Genomic DNA, 8,227 nt, shown 5'->3' on the forward strand with positions numbered 1-8,227 from the left:
GCCGAGGTCATCCGCGGCGGCATGAAGAGGCCGCGCGCGAGGCCGATGCTCGGAGGAGCTCCGGCGGTGGCGAGGCCAATGCTCCCCGCGCTAGGGTTTCCGGCGGCGGTGGAGGGGTCACGGCTGTAGGATGGGGTGAGCAGGGTGCCGGCGCGTGCGTTCATCGGGTCAAGTTCGCCGGCGGCGGCGCGCGCGGGGCAAAAGTGGCGGGGAGGAGAAAGTGCCGCGCGAGCGCTCGTGTGTGCCGCGCGCGGAAGCGGGCGTCTCAAGTAAACAGCGCAAGTTGACGATTCGGACCACGCGTCCAACTCTATATACCGCGTGCGGTCTGCTGGAGCTTATCTACGCGCGCGTTAAAATGATAAAATTTACGGGACGGCACTTGTTTAGCGCAGCTATTGGAGATGCGTTATCGATTCCGAGTGGCGAGTGCGCTATCTGTTTACCGCGACGACGCAGGCGTCGCTTTCACTTGGACTGGAGTGGTGTCACTCGCTACGTTCGCGCCAATAATCGCAGGGCTGGATCGGATGTGGCCCAGCAACTCTGGGATCCGGGTGCACGGTGGTACTGAAAAACTCATGCCGGCACGTAGGTGCGGCTGGTGTGAAAAAAGAGCGTAGCAGACAGGCGATCTCCATTTAAACATGATCTCAAATGGAACGATGAGATATCCTAAAAAGAAGAATTGACCCTATCAACCGGCGAGGCACTATCTCAATATCAGCACACATATAGAAGGATAGCACGATGGGATTAGGGGCATCTCTTACACTGACCCTCAAACCTTCCGTAACCGTCCGGTCCGTGGAAGCCATTCAACGTGATCCTGTATCGGTCCGCATCGTGGTCCAGACGCGTTTTCTTCTGCAAATCGGAGACAAACATGGAGGAGGTTTGCAGGAGTCCGGACCAATCCCAAACCCGCTTCTGACCGCCCTAGCCCACCAAAACCCCCTCCTTTCTCCCGCGCACGGCGCCAGCTACCCGCATTCATGTCGCTGTAGAGCGCGCCGCTCCACATTGAAGGTGACTCAGGGCGGACACGACCTCTCATTGCCTCCGCCATTGAAGCGGCGCGCCGGCCAAGGGCGTCGCTTGCTGCACGCCCGGTTGAACACACCTCCTCGCCGCATTCAAACGCCGAGGGTTCCAGGAAGGCCACCATCGGTGACCCGGACGGTTCTCCTTTATCTCAGACCATCGTGGGCACACGCCTGAGCTCCACGGAAGCACCCTTCCCCTCCTGCTGAAGAACCCTCTTTGCCACTCCGATGAGCAGCGCAGCTGGACATAGGGAAGATACGGGGGAAGAATATGCCTCTGGGGCTCCTGGCAGTCCGGTTAGCGGGCTGCCGTACATGGGGAAGACAAAGGGACCCGCCGCGGCCAGCTGTAGACTAGTGTAGTGTACTCGTGTCATGGGAGTGGAGCTCCGCGCGACCGCACGTGCACACAGTTTTAGCTTTTAGTTGAAAATATGTCCAAAATGTAATTGTTTTCGTCTGGTTTGTATGAAATCCGTCATGTTTATATGAAATCCACCTTATTTGCATGAACTTCACCCAGTTTGTTCAAAAAGAGTTTGAAATGTATGCGGCTATCTTTGGATGGCATCCTACTGCATCCATGTCCGTGGACTGGTCCCCTGTTTGCGGACGGATGCGGGAGGAAAATTGTGGGTTACTGTTGGAGATGCCCTTATGGAATAAATAGTGGGTGTTGCTGATAATTGTTTCACCTGGTGTTGCTGCTCGGTTGTGGTCAATCCAGAGAACTGTTGGGGAACGTAGTATTTAAAAAAAATTCCTACGATCATGCAAGATCTATCTAGGAGAAGCATAGCAACGAGCGGGGAGAGTGTGTCCACGTACCCTCGTAGACCGAAAGTGAAAGCGTTTAGTAACGCGGTTGATGTAGTCAAACGTCTTCGTGATCCGACCGATCCAAGTACCGAACGCACGGCACGTCCACGATCTGCACACGTTCAGCTCGATGACGTCCCTCGAACTCTTGATCCAGTTGAGGCTGAGGGAGAGTTCCGTCAGCACGACGGCGTGGTGACGGTGATGATGAAGTTACTGGCGCAGGGCTTCGCCTAAGCACTACAACGATATGACCGAGGTGTGTTTCTGTGAAGGGGGGCACCGCACACGGCTAAAAGATCAACTTGTGTGTTCTAGGATGCTCCCCTCCCCACCCCTAGGGGGCGCGCCCAAGGAGGGGAGTCCTACTAGGACTTCGAGTCCTAGTAGGATTCCACCAAGAGGGGGAGAGGGGGAAGGAAGGAGAGGGAGTAGGAAAGGGGGGCGCCGCCCCCCTTCCATTGTCCAATTCGGACTCCAAGGGGGGGGGGCTGCCCTGGTTGCCCTCCTCTCTGTCTAATAGGGCCCATGGTGGCCCATTAGTTTCCCCGGGAGGTTCCGGTAACCCCTGCGACACTCCGGTTTTACCCGAAACTATCCGAAACACTTTCGGTGTCCGAATAAAATGGTCCAATATATCAATCTTTATGTCTCGACCATTTCGAGACTCCTCGTCATGTCCGTGATCTCATCCGGGACTCCAAACAACCTTCGGTAATCAAATCACATAAACTCATAATACAAATCGTCATCGAACTTTAAGCGTGCGGACCCTACGGGTTCGAGAACTATGTAGACATGACCGAGACACATCTCCGGTCAATAACCAATAGCGGAACCTGGATGCTCATATTGGCTCCCACATATTCTACGAAGATCTTTATCAGTCAAACCGCATAACAACATACGTCGTTCCCTTTGTCATCGGTATGTTACTTGCCCGAGATTCGATCGTCGGTATCACCATACCTAGTTAAATCTCGTTACCGGCAAGTCTCTTTACTCATTCCATAATGCATCATCCCGCAACTAACTCATTACTCACATTGCTTGCAAGGCTTATAGTGATGTGCATTACCGAGAGGGCCCAGAGATACCTCTCCGATACTCGGAGTGACAAATCCTAATCTCGATCTATGCCAACTCAGCAAACACCATCGGAGACACCTGTAGAGCATCTTTATAATCACCCAGTTACGTTGTGACATTTGATAGCACACTAAGTGTTTCTCCGGTATTCGGGAGTTGCATAATCTCATAGTCATAGGAACATGTATAAGTCATGAAGAAAGCAATAGCAATAAACTAAACGATCATAGTGCTAAGCTAACGGATGGGTCTTGTCCATCACATCATTCTCTAATGATGTGATCCCGTTCATCAAATGACAACACATGTCTATGGTTAGGAAACTTAACCATCTTTGATTAACGAGCTAGTCTAGTAGAGGCATACTAGGGACACTCTGTTTGTCTATGTATTCACACATGTACTAAGTTTCCGGTTAATACAATTCTAGCATGAATAATAAACATTTATCATGATATAAGGAAATATAAATAACAACTTTATTGTTGCCTCTAGGGCATATTTCCTTCAGTCTCCCACTTGCACTAGAGTCAATAATCTAGATTACATAGTAATGATTCTAACACCCATGGAGTCTTGGTGTTGATCATGTTTTGCTCGTGAGAGAGGCTTAGTCAACGGGTCTGCAACATTCAGATCCATATGTATTTTGCAAACTTCTATATCACCCTCCTTGACTAGATCGTGGATGGAATTGAAGTGTCTCTTGATGTGCTTGGTTCTCTTGTGAAATCTGGATTCCTTCGCCAAGGCAATCGCTCCAGTATTGTCACAAAAGATTTTCATTGGACCCGATGCACTAGGTATGACACCTAGATCGGATATGAACTCCTTCATCCAGACTCCTTCATTTGCTGCTTCCGAAGCAGCTATGTACTCCGCTTCACACGTAGATCCCGCCACGACGCTCTGTTTGGAACTGCACCAACTAACAGCTCCATGACACGTCTCCGTCGTATCTATAATTTTTGATTGTTCCATGCCAATATTCTACAACTTTCATATACTTTTGGCAACTTTTCATACTATTTTTGGGACTAACATATTGATCCAGTGCCCAGTGCCAGTTCCTGTTTGTTGCATGTTTATGTTTTGCAGAAACCCAATATCAAACGGAGTCCAAACGGGATAAAAACGGACGGAGAATTATTTTGGAATATTTATGATTTTTGGGAAGTAAAATCAACGCGAGACGGTGCCCGAGGGGGCCACGAGGCAGGGGGCGCGCCCTGGACCCTCGTGGGCACCCCGTAAGGTGGTTGGCGCTCTTCTTCTACCGCTAGAAAGCTAATTTTATGAGAAAAATCTGGGTGAAATATTCAACCCAATCGGAGTTACGGATCTCCGGATATAAAAGAAACGGTGAAAGGGCAGCAGAGAGAACGCAGAAACAGAGAGAGACAGAGAGACAGATCCAATCTCGGAGGGCCTCTCGCCCCTCCCACGCCATGGAGGCCAAGGACCAGAGGGGAAACCCTTCTCCCATCTAGGGAGGAGGTCAAGGAAGAAGAAGACGAAGGGGCCCCCTCTCCCCTTCTCTTTCGGTGGCGCTGGAACGCCGCCGTGGCCATCATCATCACCGCAATCTTCACCAACAATTTCACCGCCATCATCACCAACTCTTCCCCCCTCTATGCAGCGGTGTAACCTCTCTCTTATCCGATGTAATCTCTACTTAAACATGGTGCTCAATGCTATATATTATTTCCCAATGATGTATGGCTATCCTATGATGTTTGAGTAGATCCGTTTTGTCCTATGGGCTATTTGATGATCAAGATTGGTTTGAGTTGCATGTTTTATTATTGGTGTTGTCCTATGGTGCTCTCTGTGTCGCGCAAGCGTGAGGGATTCCCGCTGTAGGGTTTACAATATGTTCATGATTTGCTTATGGTGGGTGGCTTGAGTGACAGAAGCACAGACCCGAGTAAGTAGGTTGTTTGCGTATGGGATAAAGAGGACTTGATACTTTAATGCTATGGTTGGGTTTTACCTTAATGATCTTTAGTAGTTGCGTATGCTTGCTAGAGTTCCAATCATAAGTGCATATGATCCAAGTAGAGAAAGTATGTTAGCTTATGCCTCTCCCTCAAATAAAATTGCAATAATGATTACCGGTCTAGTTATCGATTGCCTAGGGACAAATAACTTTCTCGTAACAAAAAGCTCTCTACTAAAACTAATTTAGTTGTGTCTTCATCTAAACAGCCCCTAGATTTTATTTACTCGCTCTTTATTATCTTGCAAACCTATCCAAAAACACCTACAAAGTACTTCTAGTTTCATACTTGTTCTAGGTAAAGCGAACGTTAAGCGTGCGTAGAGTTGTATCGGTGGTCGATAGAACTTGAGGGAATATTTGTTCTACCTTTAGCTCCTCGTTGGGTTCGACACTCTTACTTATCGAAAGAGGCTACAATTGATCCCCTATACTTGTGGGTTATCAAAACCTTTTTCTGGCGCCGTTGCCGGGGAGCAATAGCGTGGGGTGAATATTCTCGTGTGTGCTTGTTTGATTTATCGCTAAGTAATTTTATTTGCTGTTCTTAGTTGTTTTCTATCTTTAGTTATGGGTAGGAAATGCAAAATACCAAAAAAATTAGTTGTACCTACTGAACCAATGGTTGAAGAACCACTCAAAATCTATCACACTCCTGAAGCTTATTACTTGGATCATCTTCGATCCCTATGTGCTCGTGCTGAAACCCCAACTAGCTTAGTTGAGGGCAAATCCTTAGATGAGCATGCTTGTTATGTGCGACACCGTATATCTGAGAAGGGGAAACGTTTACTGGATCAAATTCATCGTTTGCAATGCTATGCTTGGAATTTATGTGAAATATATGATGTTACTTGTTGTTCTGAAAACCCTAAGAAACACCTTCCCTACCAATGTGAGTTTATTGATAATGGAATCGTATCTTCGTATGCTAAGGGTGTTTATAATTACTATGATGTTCAGCAAATTGAAGAATTTGTTGCTTTTAAGGGTGCTTACGAAATTGCTTCTTTGATTGAAACGTATGATGCTACTCTTTACAAATCTGAAAATTTTTCCATACTTAAATATTGCTATGATAATTATGCTTCTAATGCCTATGTTGAACCATATATTGAGGACTACTCCGCTGTCCAAGAAGAGACTAATATTTTGCAGGAGTCTATGGAACAAGAAATTGATGAAACTGTGAGCTCATTGGATGAAAAAGATGATGAGGAGAGCGAAGAACAAACGGAGGAAGAACGGATTAGCTACCCGTGCCCACCTTCTAATGAGAGTAACTCTTCAACTCATACATTGTTTAATTTCCCTTCGTGCTTACCGAAGGATGATTGTTATGATCCCGTTGATTCTTTTGAAATATCCCTTTTTGATGATGCTTGCTATGCTTGTGGCCAAGATGCCAATATGAATTATGCTTATGGAGATGAACTTGCTATAGTTCCTTATGTTAAACATGAAATTGTTGCTATTGCACCCACGCATGACAGTCCTATTATCTTTTTGAATTCTCCCAACTACACTATATTGGAGAAGTTTACCCTTATTAAGGATTATATTGATGGGTTGCCTTTTACCGTTGCACATGATGATTTTGATAGATATAATATGCATGTGCTTGATGCTACTACTTGCAATTATTATGAGAGAGGAACTATATCTCCACCTCTCTATGTTTCCAACATAGTAAAATTGCAAGAAACTGTTTATACTATGCATTGGCCTTTACTATGTGTGCATGAATTGTTCTTTTATGACATGCCGATGCATAGGAAGAGAGTTAGACTTCGTTGTTGCATGATATATGTTGCCTTGTGCTCACTACTAAATGACAAATCATTTCTAATTAAAATTGGCTTTGATATACCTTGGGATCCGGGTGGATTCACTACTTGAGCACTATATGCCTAGCTTAATGGCTTTAAAGAAAGCGTTGCCAAGGAGACAATCCGGAAGCTTTAGAGAGTCATTTATTTCTGTTGAGTGCTTTTATATAGTTTAAAAACTAAAAAAATAAAGACGGGAACCCGAAACTTTTCAAAAAGAAAAGCGAAAGTGAGAAAGACGAGCATTGTTGAAGTGGGAGCTAGCCTTGAACTTTGTTCATGCTCACGGAAACTTTGTGAATCTTGATTACAGAAAATTTTCAATAAAAATAATTATCCCCTTGTACAATTCCATTGTATTATAAAAATAATGTGCCAAGGTTTTCCTTTAGGATGTTTACAATGCTTGTTGGTTTGTACGGTGCAGGACAGAAACTTTGGCTGTAGTGCGCGATTTTTAGTTTTTATTGGAACGTCGAACGGTTCTGATTCTTTTTGCAATGTCTTTCTATAATTTTTTTTTATTTTTCCTAATTTTGGCAGAATTTTTCAAGTGTAATAAGTATGGTGAGTGTTCAGATTATTATAGACTGTTCTGTTTTAGACAGATTCTGTTTTTTGATGCATAGTTTGCTTGTTTTGATGAAACTATTGATTTATATCAGTGGATTAAGACATGAAAAAGTTATAATACAGTAGACACAATGCAAAAACAAAATATGAATTGGTTTGCGATAGTACTTAGAGTAGTGATTTGCTTTATTATACTAACGGATCTTACCGAGTTTTCTGTTGAAGTTTTGTGTGGATGAAGTGTTCGAAGATCGAGGATGTTTCGATATGAGGATAAGGAGGAGAGGCAAGAGATCAAGCTTGGGGATGCCCAAGGCACCCCAAGTAAAATTCAAGGATACTCAAGCGTCTAAGCTTGGGGATGCCCCGGAAGGCATCCCCTCTTTCTTCAACAAGTATCGGTATGTTTTCGGATTCGTTTCATTCATGTGATATGTGCAAATCTTGGAGCGTCTTTTGCATTTAGTTTTCATTTTTCTTTTACGCACCATGCTGGTATGAGATAGTCCTTGGTTGATTTATAGAATGCTCTTTGCACTTCACTTATATCTTTTGAGTATGGCTTTATAGAATGCTTCATGTGCTTCACTTATATCATTTGAAGTTTGGATTGCCTGTTTCTCTTCACATAGAAAACCTCCATTTGTAGAATGCTCTTTTGTTTCACTTATATTTGTTAGAGCGTGGGCATATCTTTTGTAGAAAGAATTAAACTCTCTTGCTTCACTTATATCTATTTAGGGAGATGACAGGAACTGGTCATTCACATGGTTAGTCATAAAATCCTACATAAAACTAGTAGATCACTGAATATGGTATGTTTGATTCCTTGCAATAGTTTTGCGATATAAAGATGGTGATATTAGAGTCAT

This window comes from Triticum aestivum, chromosome 4D (assembly GCF_018294505.1).
Source record: "Triticum aestivum cultivar Chinese Spring chromosome 4D, IWGSC CS RefSeq v2.1, whole genome shotgun sequence".
Taxonomy (NCBI): Eukaryota; Viridiplantae; Streptophyta; class Magnoliopsida; order Poales; family Poaceae; genus Triticum; species Triticum aestivum.